At 36.1% G+C, this 15704-nt stretch overlaps 1 protein-coding gene across 40 annotated transcripts in view; it reads right to left on the reverse strand.

The window, feature by feature from the left end:
- The window catches only part of LOC129397991 (protein eyes shut homolog), a 565331-nt gene that overhangs the window by 539101 nt on the left and 10526 nt on the right, over window positions 1-15704 (reverse strand). For 5 of the 40 annotated variants that reach the window (XM_063605370.1, XM_063605357.1, XM_063605363.1 and 2 more), the window contains exon 1: window positions 9111-14397. The exons of the other annotated variants lie outside the window; for them this stretch is intronic. The gene's annotated coding sequence lies outside the window, so the exon portion shown is untranslated. Of the gene's footprint in view, window positions 1-9110; window positions 14398-15704 lie in introns of those variants that run through there. 40 annotated transcript variants of the gene reach the window in all.

Consider the following 15704-nt stretch of genomic DNA (forward strand, 5'->3'; position numbering starts at 1 on the left):
GAATAAGAATGTATGAGGCTCTGACAATTTTAGAAACAAGAACTCATAGGATATCATTTCCCCAATACTAATGTGGTAACTCTTTTAGTATTGAAGGTAACAAATCTTTAGTAATAAAGAAATATAAGGCCTCTCATTTTTGTTTGCCAAGCGGCATTTCATGAGAATTCTTGCCTGTGTCATTAGCCATGGAGGAAATATTAGTTTTACAATGGAAATACTGTACAGCGAACCTGCAATCACCGGATTGTCTACATAAGTAACATCAATGTGGATTTCCATCCAATAATTCACACTCTTTCAGCTCCACTGAACTGCAGTAGAAATGGATGTTATATATAGGCCTTATCCAAATAAACTCATAAATTTTAAGAGTAATCTCCAACCACGATTCATGCCATGCCCTTTTTCTCCCTCCTCATGTCAGAGATGTTGCTGCTGCCTTTGTCATGATAAATGCTGAAAACAAAGCAACAACTCACACATGAACTCCAGTTTTCAGAAAGTAGGTAAGTTCAGAAATAGCAGCTGGAAAGTAGTAGAACCTGAAAAAATAATTTGAACCATTGAACCATGTAACAGATTCAGGTAGGGCAGACTTCTCTATGTGCTTAAATCCAAATATTCCTATTCCACTGGTTAGGCTCAGGGGAAATCTATCTTCCTCTGAAAATGCATTAAAATGTATACTTCACTTTGATATCCAGAAAAGTCCAAACAATAAAATAATTAAAGGGGTGCATAAATATAATATTTCTTAGTCATCACCCTCCAACAACAGTTGTGCTAGTAAAATTATTAGAACAATATAAAATGCTAAACAAATGGAATATTTAGCTTTCAGGAGATGAGAAAGAAATGCATGCATGTAGTTAGGATAAACTTTATTTATGAAAACAAGTGTCCAGCCCACTTTGTGAAACAATTGTCAGATTAGTTTGCCAATATGATTCCTTCAAATAATAATATCACAATAACTATTATTTATTTGGTTACTAAGTTTTCTGGTGAGCTCCTAAATTTTGTGTCTTATTTGCCTCACCCTAGTCATGGTCTTGAGTGCCAAAGATGAGTGGTACATATTTTGAATTCTTTTCAGTGGCCTGTCTTGCATTCAGGATGCTGAAAATACCCTTTTCCATTGTTTTCTCTCCTTTATGCAACAGGGCTCCTTGACCATGACAAACCAAGTTACGTGGTATTAGCTAGGGACTGAGTTACATCGATATCTTGTATTTTGTTACTATCATTTTAATAGCATGTTTCTAGGATAATGTGTTTTAAGCTCCAAGTAGTCAAGCAATTATTTTTAAGAGTTTTGTTTGGAGAATGGGAGAAGAAGGGGTTGATATTTACACATTCACACACATGAACACACACATATTCTTCTAGGAGTCTTCCTTTAGGACTTTAGGAACCAAGGGCAGTTGTCTTTTGGAGAGATACTCAGGTTGTCTTGAGGAATGCCTGATTTACTGGTAGAATTTCCTTAAAGTCATACAGGTCTCTTATGACCACCGAAAGTTCCAGATCACCATGTTTTGGGGAGGGAAGCAAGTTAATGTCTGGTTCCACAGAGAAAACACAGTCCCTGGAGTGTATATGGTATATACAAAATGGTATTGACAATTGTGCAGGAGTACCAAGCATGGCCTAATATAACCAGGGGAAGTTGACAATGCCTCCAGTGTGGTTCTCCAAACAGATGGTCAACCTCACAACTCCCATTTCAGTTAAAATGTTTGAGTGTAGTCCCTGGTTTTGGAATGACTCCCTGGGGGCTTTCATTCAGCCTTTCTTATTATTTCCATTGAGAGCTAGGATTTATGTCCCTTCCCTTGAAACTGGGTAGGCTTCTGTTTCAACCAACAGAGTGTGATGGAAGGGAGCCAGTGATTTCCAAGGCTAGGTCATAAAAAGCGACTCAACTTCTGCCTTTCTTGCTGGTACACTTTCATTTCTACTACCTTCAGCTGCCATGCTAGCAATCTGATTGCCCGGAGACTACATAGAGAGAGATGACCTGGGGAAGCTCTGAGACCCATGGATCTGGAGAGAGAGAGAGAGAGAGAGAGAGAGAGATCTAGTCCTCAACTATTCCATCTCTCCACTGGTACAGCTCCAGTCACAGCTGACTGCAGCCAACTGAGGGACTCTGGGCCAGAATCATCAAGCTGAAAATTTCCAGAATTTTTGTCCCAATGAAAGTATAAAAGAAAATAAAATCATTGCTTCAATTTTAAGTTTAAATTTAACTAAATTTTGGGGTGATTCATTTCCAAGAAATGAATTACCAGAATTTTGAGTTTTCACTGTGTGAGGCTAGCCCCACAAGATGGCCAAATATCTACTATCTTTTTATTTCCTTACAGTTTGTCTACTCAGGTGAATAGAAACAGTTTGTACCAGATCTGGAAAATAGAGGAAAAAAATAACTGGCAATCATTAGCTCATTTCAAAGGACTTTTCTTTCTCTGAAATTTTAACTCATTAAGTCCTTGTTGCTTCCTTCAGTCTCCGCTGTCTTTACAAACACATTTTTTTTGCAATTTATTTTCTTTTCCAGTTACTGTAGTAAAATTCTTGGTCTGCCGAGACCAAATCCATCCTACTCATACCCCTGTTTAAAGGTTAATTCTGCCTGTACTTCCCATACTCATTTCCAGCTTAGTTTTTTCATCATCTGTCACTATTCAGAACAAAGCATACTTCACACAGACACACACACACAGACACACACACACACACACAAAACATACATTTTTTTCACTTTGTTGTAGTACCTAGAAAATTGATTAATAAAGACTCTAATATATTCTCACTCCAAAATAAAGTTATAAATATTCTGTTTCTTATCTTTTTTTTTTTTTTTTTTGAGACGGAGTCTCACATTTTTGCCCAGGCTGGAGTGCAGTGGCGCCATTTCGGCTCACTGCAAGCTCCGCCTCCCGGGTTCATGCCATTCTCCTGCCTCAGCCTCCCTAGTAGCTGGGACTACAGGCGCCGCCACCACGCCCGGCTGATTTTTTGTATTTTTAGTAGATACGGGGTTTCACCCTGTTAGCCAGGTTGGTCTCAATCTCTTGACCTTGTGATCTGCCCGCCTCGGCCTCCGAAAGTGCTGGTATTACAAGCGTGAGCCACCGTGCCTGGCCTCTGTTTCTTATCTTAAATGATGGTTTATTTCCTCAAGTTTTATCTATTTAGAGTGTTATGAAAGTAGATGACAAAAACCTTCATATCCAGAGCAAACAGATAACTTCAAAAAAAAACAAAAACTATTGCAATTCTTAATAGCCACATTGGACCACACACCCTTACGTGACCAACCGCTATAATGCACCCTGGGATCTAGTAATTAGTATAAGCCAAGGCCCACTCCTGGATTTGACAGTAGGGCAGTCACTAAGAATTTGTGGGCTCTGAAAGAATGGGGATGGAAATGTAGCAGTTAGCATTCTTAATACCGAACCGCATAAAACAACTTTGCTATTAAGTTGGTGCAAACGTAATTGCAGTTTTTGCCCTTGGCAAAAATGTTTGCACCAACCTAATAATTTCTGCTAAAAATATTATTGGAAAGCTGTTAAAAGTCCTATAGAACTTATTATCTAGGTAAACAGTTATAGAAATGGTGTAAGGCACAAATAAAAGAACCACCATACATCCAAGATCTGTCATTTTTTAAAGATATTTTCGAGATAGTAAAAAATAACACTTTCAAAATATTATTATTTCTATCTTTTATTAATGTACATGTAAGTCTTTTCTTAATGTACATATAAGCCTTAGACACTTCCTAAATTGCACATTTAAAATAATAATAATCCTAAAAATCTAAATGCAGTTGGTATAAACATGATTTTTCTTCATATTATGAGTATGGAGGATGACAAATAATTCATATTGATTGTCAACCTTGACTTGGCTTAGGTTTCCTACTTCGCAATCTGTTGAGAAGAATTATATTATTCAATTTCAAGCTCTTAAGTGCTTTAAATTAATATAACTGATATCTAGGTATCAAAATCACACAATTTACATATCTCTCAAAGCACAACAAATGTATCCATTGTGTATATTTATTTTACATGTCAGCAGCAATGAAATTACCTACTGTATTAAAATCTAAAGACTTTTGACTTATATAGGCTTATCTGACTTCAATAAATATAAAAGTTTTACTTTCGTCTAACACTGTCTACTTTCCACAGACTCAGGAGCATGTTTCCGATTAATAGTAAAGAGAATTTAGTTGACAACTGGCTACAGCTGTTTCAATCAGCTTAGTCTCAACATTTAGCCTAGGGGTAAATGTTCCTTTATTACTAAGAAACAAAATACAAATTAGACCTTTATTCATCTCCTTAAGTTTGGAGACTATTAAGGAGCTCCATACTTGTACTCTTCACCAAAGGAATGTAAGTGCACAGTAGACATTTTATTTAGTCAAGTTCTATCAATATTTTTTGAGTAATTATCAGTGTTGAGTTGACAGTATGATTCAACTCATGTACCAACACATAAGGGATGATAAGTGGAGTATAGTGTTGAAAAGGACTCTAAGGCTTAACCTGAGTTCAGTATCAAGGGTGCTATGTTAACTAGTGACACTGCCTGGTGGTGTGCAAGACTGAGAAAGGGGCTTGAATGCCACATATCTGCCATCACGTAAAGGCAATGAACAAGTAATAGATGAATGTCCATCCCCAATACCAATATTTCTCAATCTTTAGAGTATAAGAATCATCTTGTGAGCTGTGAGAAATTCAAATTGCTGGTGTCCACTTGTAGCTATTATTATTTAGTATATTTAGGCCAGGGTTTATTAACTGGCTTTTGTTTCAAGAACCCATATGAGCCTGGTGACAGTGGAATAATAACCATGCTTTGAAAGCACTGCTCTTTATAGCATACTTTCTGTTCTCACTAAAGCTCTGAAAATGCCAATCAACTAGATATTTTATTGAAATGGTATAAGGTCAAAAGTAGTGAAAATGTGAGGAGTTGGCCTAACACCTAATCCTTTATATGTACTCTTGCTATAAATAAACAAAGTTCATTCCATAAAGATAATTATCTAGATTGCTTACATAACCCCAAACACTCATGATGTCCCAGGGTACCACTGATGATTTTAAGTGTCGAGCTAATGTATCAGTAGCTAAACTCAGTTGTCATTTGAGACAAGTCCAAGTAATACTAATCGCTTTTTCACAAGCGGTCTTCATACATATTTTTTCTTTTCTAAGTAAATCTCTTTCTTTAATAGGTCCCTGCATTTGTAGTTTAAGACCTTTTTCCATCTGAGTTGCTTAGCAGTTTGCTAATAACATTCACAGTGATGTTTGCCCAGGCTTAAACATGGTTTTCCATGTGCTTCTAGTCATATGCAGTTAGTTTGACCCACTTTCCTCATCTAGTCATTTCATACCCATTAATGTCATGATTCAGCAAAGTCCTGAAGAGATTTTGGTATAGTTGAGTGGGTTAATACATAGACTTGGCTTGAAGGAGAAATGGGTTTTACTTTTGGCTTTGTTACTTATATGTCTGAAATTGAGCAAGATTGTTACATATGGATGGATAGTAAATAATTTTTCAGGAAATGTGTTTAATTCATTTTACTTTTAGAAAACATGCCAAAAATTCATAGCAAATTTATTAATAACTCCTGAATGAAAAATTTGGTTATGTTTTAGTTTCCTCTGGACCTGGACATAAAATTAAAATGAAAAATAAGATGTAAGTATAATTATGATGGGTAAGTTACTAGCTGCACAGGGAATAAAATTACATGACCAGATCCTTATCATCCCAAATTGAACTACTCACATTAGCACAGCAAACATGGTCTTTTCTAGAGCTAATATTTCCTCTGCCAAAATGTCCTATTTGCTTGGATTATATCAACAAATTGGCAGACCCGCCCAGCTACTGCCTTCGCCTGTCTATACATATCTTGGCCATCAGAGGCCTTGAACTCCATGCCAAATAAGCTAATCTCCTTTACCCCATTCCACAAACATTTTTCTTTTATCATTTACTCTGATTTACCTAATTATTGTCCTTAATCCTTGTGGCAGAAACTGCCATTTGCCTATATTTTATCCATTCTTGTCTTTTACCTTAACAACAGAAAGCTGATTTTATTGGAAATGAAATGCACTGGCAAAGAAAAATGCAATTTCTTGCCCCCTAGACAAGTAGGACTAGCCTTGTAACTGCTTACTTCTGGCTAAAGAGCTTTAACAGTAGTTTTAGGTCATGAAACTGGAATCTTAAAGGGAAGTAGGGGTGAGGAGTCAACTAGCATATGCCATTTTGTCTTTTTTTTTTTTCTACCTGAAAAGCAAATGGGATGGTAGGCATCCTAGTGGCTATCTCATAACCATGAGGTCACCTCAAGTATGGTAGCCTAAGGATGGCAGAACACATATATGGAAACAAGAGGGAAATCAATGTGATTGAGTGGCTCCCTTGGGTCTGGACTTCCCAATGTACATCTCATTATTTAGAACAAGTATGAGTTCCTAACTTATTTTAAGAATTATTGACTGATTTCTGTTACTTATAGACTACCACATTGATTCATTACTCTGATAGAGGCAACTCAGATAAAAATGATTTTTAATGGGTGTAGCACACCAACATGGCACATGTATACATATGTAACAAACCTGCATGTTGTGCACATGTACCCTAAAACTTAAAGTATAATAATAATACAATTTTAAAAATGATTTTGACAATGGCTTTATAGAATCTGGTAATTTTCCAATAAAACCCTTTCCTATATGTAAACTTTGTTTTTCTTTTATTTCAACTAAAAAGGGGGCAATTATGGCAGAAGGTATTGCCAGTTATTTGAATTACCAAAAAGTTAGAAGAAATTTAATCTAAATTCATAAGTTTTCTACTTGCTTGTGATAAATAGTTTGAGGAACACAGTAAGCCATCATATACGGTAAAATATTGTTTGTACAATTCTTAACTGATGAAATAGTCATATCCCTTAAAATATGTTAGAAAAAAGACCCTTACCAGTATTGAGGTATTACTGGAACTTTAAGTGGAACAATAACTTCGAGTTAGGAGTTGCCCTGTTTCTGGCAAAAGTTTAACATTTCTGCATCCCACCCACCCAACACTGTATTCTATGCATTTATTGTGTGGGTCAAAAATGCCTCTGGGGAGACACTGCCTCTCTGCCCCTCCTCTTATACTTCTTTCTCTTCTATCAACCCCCATTGAAAAACTGCTGGATCAAGAAGAATCTGAGACAATTCTGCCTTAAGAACATATCCATTTATTCCTCTATTTTATCTGTTCTACATTTAAGTCTCTATCTCTATTGATTTAAAATATTGAAGATATATAAACTCTATTATTCTCTAATAATAAAATTATGTCCATTCGAACCCCTTTTATCTCTCATTTTCATGAAATATGTCAGAAGATGGCAATCAACACAAATTTTTAGAAGTATGTGTAAATGAAATTATTATGAATGTATAATGGGTACAACAGAGATTTTTAGTCTAGAGTCGCCATTAACTTGCTACAAACTTCTTAGAGATTTTATTTATCAATGAAGTGTAGTTAACAAAACCTTCAAATTCTATGACATGGTAATGTTATTACAATAATATAGAATGATGTGTGTGTGATCATTTTACATGAAACGCTGGGATAGTGTTATTTCTTTAAAGTGGGGAAAATTTAATGTGTCCAGATATTCATGTATTCACAAATATATGTCTTGAGGCTTAAAGAATCTGATCACTAGATTCATCAGTTTCTGGCTAGTTATATAAGATGTACAGTGATAAACAAATTATGAATATGACACCATCCCCTTATTTATACTTATATTTAAATTTGTACTTAGTGTGACCGTGAATCACATATATTTGTAACCATTTTCCATTAGTAATGAAGTTTTCTATATTGATACTACTGAAGTATGTTAAAATAGTACCTAATTTCCAGAAAAAAAGCTCTTAAACATGTACATAGTACATAATTAGTACCCAACCCTGTCTACCAGTATTAAGTAATTCCATAAATCTAACCAACAAAAAAACAAAAATACTATTACTACTTCATTTTAAAGACGATGAAACAAAATCACAGAGAGTCTTAAAAAGTGTAAAAACTTACATGGCAATTAAGCACTGGAATCCACATTATAATTCAGGTAATCTGACTAAAAAGTATATATTCTTCGCCACTAACAATACAAAGAATGTATATATTTTATGTAAAAATAATTTTGATTTGATAGTCATTTTATTTTAAATTTTAAAAGGCATTTTGAGCTCTAAAAATCAAATATCCTTCAAGTTTGCCACCTGGTAGCTGCTTTGACAAAATTCTATTTTAATTTTCTTCAAAAATTAATATCTGAATTAAGTGTTGAATGGAAGCTGCGATTTGTGAATGTCCAATTTGTTTTTCTCTTGCTAGTCATGTCAACAATCGAATTGGACATTTTTACTTATACATAGTAGGTAGAATTCTGGCAGGAAAGAATATGACAGAGAGGGAAGATGAAAAATATTAATCAACTATAAGGTATCAATCAACACGTTTATGAGAAGAACTTTATAAACTGCTAATCTTTCCCTAATAACACATGACACACAAATGGGGGTGGGACAAGATGATATTAAATTTTAAGAATATTCTGCTAACATTTTAAATTATGCATTATTCCATGTTTTTATACATCCAACATTTAAATAAAATTTATTTGGTATAAAAGCCTGTCTAATAAAGTAACATCACTAATACATTTGATTGTTTCAATGCTCAAGTACAGATAATGTGTTGCTACCATAGAATACATTTCACACCTTTCTACAACAATTCACTTTCTGAATATATGTCAAGGGCATGTAATTTATCTTTTTCGTCAAAGCTAGCTAAAATATTTACAGTTTTAAGGTGAGCATTTTATGATATACTGCATTATTTTCTTATTATCTGTATGTCATCATAAGTATCTTTTGATTTCTATTATTAAATTTTAAAGTACAATGGAATTTTAACCAGTCTCATTTTGGCAATTTTAAAGTTAAAATTAATACACAAAATAGAAATCTCACCTAGACTTGGATGCTGCTTCTGATTATATCAAGTTTATGAAAATTACTAACAAGCCTCTATCTTTTCCAAACGTTTGTTGTGTTTTTTTTTTCTCAATACAGTGCTTGACATACACCTGATAACAAGAATGATAAGAAATATTTGGACAATTTTACATGAGGCTATAAAATAAAAAATAATTATTTGATCATGAAACCTAGGTCTCAATTAGTGACTTCAAGTCCCTCCCTGGGTCTCAAATAGTGACTTCAAATTCCTCCCTGCTGCAAGGGAAGAAATAAGAACATACCAGCAGAAATTATATTACATTAATTCAAACTATTTCTTATTCTCTAAAAAACTGATAAAGATCCTAAGAGATGTTTATTTATTTCTCATGATGTTAAACATATTGCATAATTATAAATTATTAATGAATATAATGAATTATAAAGGATCTCAATTAGAAAAGGAAACTTTGAAGCCTTTTTCATTGCATTTTAAATAAAATATATAGATTGGGAGCCAAGATGGATGATTAGATGCAGCCAGGAAGAGCATCTCCCACAGAGATCAGATGATCAAGAAGGATGGTATACTCTGGTTCCTGGCCCCCGGGGGCTCTGGGGGAAGAGGTGAATTAAATAGGTGAGGAGTGACCCATTCTCACCACAGACCTCCAGAATCCTAGCTGCAGGAGACCCCATGACCTCCATGGACATTTGAGCTAACAGGGAGAGCTGCTTGGAGAGGTGTTGGGGATAAGATTCCAGCCTATGTAGAGCCAAGAGGGTTTGGCATGGGAACAGCTGCCATGGAACATGACCAAGACATCGATCCCCCAAGGCTTGCTATGCTCCTTTAGGAGGCATTGGCTTTTGTTGACTGTCGAACCTGGACACAGCAGTGTGGTCTTACCTGTGGGAGGGGAAAGTCTAATCTCAGTGCCCCACTGTGTGCTGGCCTCTGACACGGTCATTGCCTGGTCATGCCCACTTGCAGCACAGCCTTGGATGCCTGAGGGGGTGTGGGGCAGTTTCTTGGCAGCTGACATTATAGCTCCTTTGCCAGCAGACCAAGCACAACCATTGAAGAGATTCAAAAGACGAGTCCCTGCTGATGGGCACCCACCCATCCACAGCCTCCTCCCATCGCTTTGACAGCATGCATTTGCTCATGGACTTCTGCACCACTTTGCTGGTGCAAGAGGGTACACAGAACTCACTGCCCCATTGCCACCCGCACATGCATGTGCAGATCTCATGGAGGCCACCCTGCCTCCACTAGCATGTTTGCACCCTGCCTCACCACCACTACTGATGCGAATGTGCACACACAGACCTGCCACCCAACTTCTGCTGTTGCCCCACCCCAGCTGACACACATACCCCACTTCACCACCACTGCCACTAACACATGTGCATAAGCATGGACCCCACTGCTGACTCCACTTTGCCACCACTGCCACTAACACATGTGTACAAGCATGGATCCCACTTCATCAGCACCATGATAAAACAGTTTGGCTGGTACTCCCGACCTGAGTGTTACTGTTAACAAATGAGGAACACCTTGCCCCCTCCAGGGCAGGAGGTGCTCAACCTCGAGAGGCCAGAGAACAAAGCCATGGGCCAGGTACCAGCCCCCAAGTGTTACAGCATGCAGCCCAGGAGTGCTGGGTTGAGCCTTGGCCCAGTACAATCTTCCAGAAATGAAGTTAGTCAACGGAACCCTCTTTATACCACTCTCAAGGACATCAAATAATATAAAAACAAAACAAAAAAAAACCCATCCGAAGGACAACAACTTCAAAGATTAAAAGAACATCAGTCCACAATGATGAGAAAGAACCAACACAAGAAGTCTGGCAACTCAAAAAGCCAGAGTGTCTTCTTATTGCCAAATGATGTACCAGATCCCCAACAATAGTTCTCAACCAGGCTGAAATGGCTGCAATGAGACACACAGAATTCAGAATCTGGATTAGGATGATAATCAAGCCTCAGGAGAAAGTTGAAACCCAATCTAAGGAATCCAATAAAATGATATAAGAGCTGAAAAACAAAATAGTCATTTTAAGAGAAAAAACAAAACCAACCCCATAGGGCTGAAAAGCTTACTCTAGGAATTCGATGATAAAATTAGAAATATTAGCAGCAGAATAGACCAAACTGAAGAAATAATCTCAGAGATCAAAGACTTGTTCTTCAAATCAACACAGTCAGACAAAAATAAAGAAAAAATAATTTAAATAATGAACAAAACCTCCAAGAAATGTGGGATTATGTAATGTGTAAATGTGAGATTAGTGCTACACATGAAATCAAACCTAGGATTTATTTGCATCCCTGAAAGAGAGGGAGAGACAAGAACCAACTTGGAAAAAGTATTTGATGATATTGTCAATGAACATTTCCTCTACGTTGTTAGAAACATCAACATTCTAACTCAGAAAAGGCAGAGAACCCCTGTGAGATACTATACAAGATGTCCTTCCCCAAGACACATAATCATCAGATTTCCCAACGTCAATGTGAAATAAGAAAATATTAAAAGCATTTAGAGACAGGCCACTAACAAAGGGCACTCCATCAGGCTAACAGCAAACCTTTCAATAGAAACCCTATAAGCCAGAAGAGATTGAGGACTTATACACAGCATTCTTAAAGAAACACAATTCTAAGCAATAATTTCATATCCAGTCAACTAAGCTTTATAAGCAAAGAAGAAATAAGACCCTTTTCAGACAAGCAAATGTGAAGGGAATTTGTTACCATCAGACCTGCTTACAAGAAATCTTTATGGGAGTGCTATACATGAAAGTAAAAGACTGTTACTAGCCACCACAAAAGCACACTTAAGTACACAGACCATTAACACTAAAAAAGGAGCCACACAATCAAATCTGCATAACAAGGAGCTAAAAACAAGATGACAGAAGCAAATCCACACGTATCAATATTAACATTGAATGTAAACAGAATAAATGCCCCAATTAAAAGGCACAGAGTGGCAAGTTGGATAAAAAAGCAAGACCCAACTATATGCTATCTTTAAGGGACCAATCTCACATGTAGTAACACCCATTGACTCAAAGTAAAGGAATGGATAAAAATCTACCAAGCAAATAGAATACAAAAAAGAGCAGGTGTTGCTATTCTAATTTGAGACAAAACAGACTTCTTCAAACAAACAGTGATCAAAAAGACAAATAAGGGCATAACATAATGATAAAGGGTTCAATTAAACAAGAAGAATTAACTATCCCAAATATATATGCACTCAACGCTGGGACACCCAGATTCATAAACCAAGTTCATAGGGATCTATGGTGAGATTTAAATGACCATACACTAATAGTGGGAGACTTCAACACCCTGCTGACAGTATTAGACAAATCACTGGGGCTGAAAACTAACAGAGATAACTGGGAGCTAAACTTGGCACTTGACCAAATGAATCTATCACATGTCTACAGAACACTTCACCCAACAACAGAATATACATTATTCTCATCTGCACATGATACATAATCTAAAATCGACCACACAATCAACCATAAAACAAATCAACAAATTCACAAAACCAAAAACATATCAACCACAATCTTGGACCACCGTGCAATAAGCAAAGAAATAAGTACCAAGAAGATCTCTCAAAACCATGCAATAACATGGAAAATAAACAACCTGCTTCTGAACGAGTTTTGGGTAAACAAAGCAGAAATCATGAAATTCTTTGAAACCAATGAAAACAAATAAACAACATACAAGAATCTCTGGGACACAGCTAAAGCAGTGTTATAAGAAAAGTCATAAGAAAAGTTTTAGCACTAAATGTCCATCTCAAAAGTTAGAAAGATCTCAAATTAACAAGCTAACATCACACCTAGAAGAACTAAATAAACAACTCCAACACTAGCAGAAGAAAAGAAATAACCAAAATCAGAGCTGAACTGAATGAAATGGAGACATGAAAACCCATACAAAGGATCAATGAAACCAGAGTTAGTTCTTTGAAAGAATAAATAATATTGATGGACTGGTAGGTAGACTAATAAAAAAAGGAGAAAATACAAATAAACACAATCAGAAATGATAAAGGTGATATAACCACTGACATCACAGAAATACAAAAACAAACAAACAAAAACCTTCAGACAAGACATTATTACAAACATCTCTAGGCACACAAACTAGAAAACCTACAAGAAGTGGATAAATTTCTGAAAACATTCAAACTCCCAAGATTGAACTAAAAATAAACTAAAACGCAGAACAGGCCAATAATGACTTTTGAAATTGAATCAATAATAAAAGCCTGCCAACCAGAAAAAGCCCTATACCAGACAGATTCACAGCTGAATTTTACCGGATGTATAAGGAAGAGGTAGTAACAAACCTACTGAAACTATTCCAAAAAATTTAGGAGAAGGGATTCCTCCCTAACTCATCCTGATATCAAATCCTGGCAGAAACACAGCAGAAAAAGTTAAAACTTCAGGCCAATTTCCCTGATGAACATAGATACAAAAATCCTCAAGAAAATACTGTATTCAGCAAACTGAATACAATAGCATATCAAAAAGTGAAGTCACCACAATCAAGTAGGGTTTATCCCTGGGATGTAAAGTTGGTTCAACATACATGAATCAATAAATATGGTTCATCACATAAACAGAACTAAAAGCAAAAAACATATGATTGCCTCAATAGATGCAGAAAAAGCATCTGATAAAATTCAACATCCTTTATATTAAACATCCTCAATAAACTAGGCATTGAAGACACACACTTCAAAATAACATGACAAGAGCCATCTCTGACAAGTTCACAGCCAAAATCATATTGAATGGGCAAAAACTGGAAGCATTCCCTCTGAGAACTGGAAGAAGAGTATTACTCTCACTACTTTTATTCGACATAGTACCGGATGTCCTAGCCAGAGCAATCAGGCAAGAGAAAGAAATAAAAGGCATCCAAATAGGAAGAGATGAAATCAAGCTATCTTTCTTCACATACATAATGATTTTATACCTAAAAAAAAAAACAGGGTTTCTGCCTAAAAGCTTCTAGAGCTGATAAACAACTTCACCAATGCCTCAGGATACAAAATCAATGTGCAAAATTTACTAGCATATCTATTCACCAACAACATCCAAGCTGGAAGCCAAGTCAAGAACAAAATACCATTCACAATAGCCACAACAATATTAAAATACCGAGGAATACAGCTAACAAGGGAGGTGAAAAACCTCTAGAATGAGAATTTTAAAACCCTGAATTAAGAAATCAGAAACAACACAAACAAATGGAAAAATATTCCATACTCATGGATAGGAAGAGTCAATATTGTTAAAATGGCTATATGGTCCAAACCAATGTACAGATTTAACACTCTTCTTATCAAACTACCAATGGCATTTTTCACAGAATTAGGAAAATATATTCTAAAATTTATATGGATATAAGGGGTTTCATAGCAATATATTCAAGCTTCTGTACAAGGCACTTGAGGTCAGGGCATAGAAAAACACTGAGGTACTGTGTGTATGTTGTTTGTGCATGAGACTGTAACTCCTTGACCCTGAAAACAGGACAAGTAATTGAGTGTGTGATACGGAATGCTGAAAACAGTCTCCTAAGAATGTAGTTTAACTGCTTTTACAAGGCCATATGTATCTCATGACCCGATGGCAAAATGCCATCTGGTGGATGTCTGTAGTAGCAAGCCCTTTCAATAAATACTTGGTGGATGGATTCTGGGGGGCACTCTCTCAGAAGAGCTGCCCCTCACCCCGCTCAGCTGGAATTGTCTGAGTACTCATTCTTAGCATTCACTGAAAGCTATAAGCTGCAATGGAACCAAAAGAGAACCCAAATACCCATGATAATCCAAAGCAAAATTACAAAGATGAAGGCATCATACTATCTGACTTCAAACTACACTACAAGGATACAGTAAACAAAACACCATAGTACTGCTTAAAAAGTAGACACATAAACCAATGAAACAGGTTACAGAACCCAGAAATAAAGCCTCACACCTACAATCACCTGATCTTCGACAAAGCCAACAAAAACAAGCCATGAAGAAAGGGAACCCTATTCAATTAATGGCAAAATAAATGACTAGTCATATGCAGAAGATTAAAAACGGACCCTTTCCTTTCACCATATACAAAAATCAACTCAAGATAGACTAAAGACTTAAATGTAAAACCAAAAACAATAGAAAACCTTGAAGAAAACCTAGAAAACACCATTCTAGACATAAGCCCTGGCAAAGACTTCATGTCGCAGATGTCAAATGCAATTACACCAAAAACAAAATTGGCAGAAGGGACCTAATTAAACTAAAGTTTCTGCACAGCAAAATAAACTATCAACAGAGTAAACAGACAACCTACAGAATGGGAGAAAATATTTGCAAACTACGCAACCAACAAAGGCTTAATATCCAGAATTTATAAGGATTTTAACAAACGAACAAGTAAAAAACAAACAACCCCATTATAAATTGAGCAAAAGATATAAACAGACATTTTTCAAAAGAAGTTACACACATGACCAACAAGCATATGAAAAAATGCTCAACATCTCTAATCATTAGAG

This window comes from Pan paniscus, chromosome 5, assembly GCF_029289425.2.
Source record: "Pan paniscus chromosome 5, NHGRI_mPanPan1-v2.0_pri, whole genome shotgun sequence".
Lineage (NCBI taxonomy): Eukaryota > Metazoa > Chordata > Mammalia > Primates > Hominidae > Pan > Pan paniscus.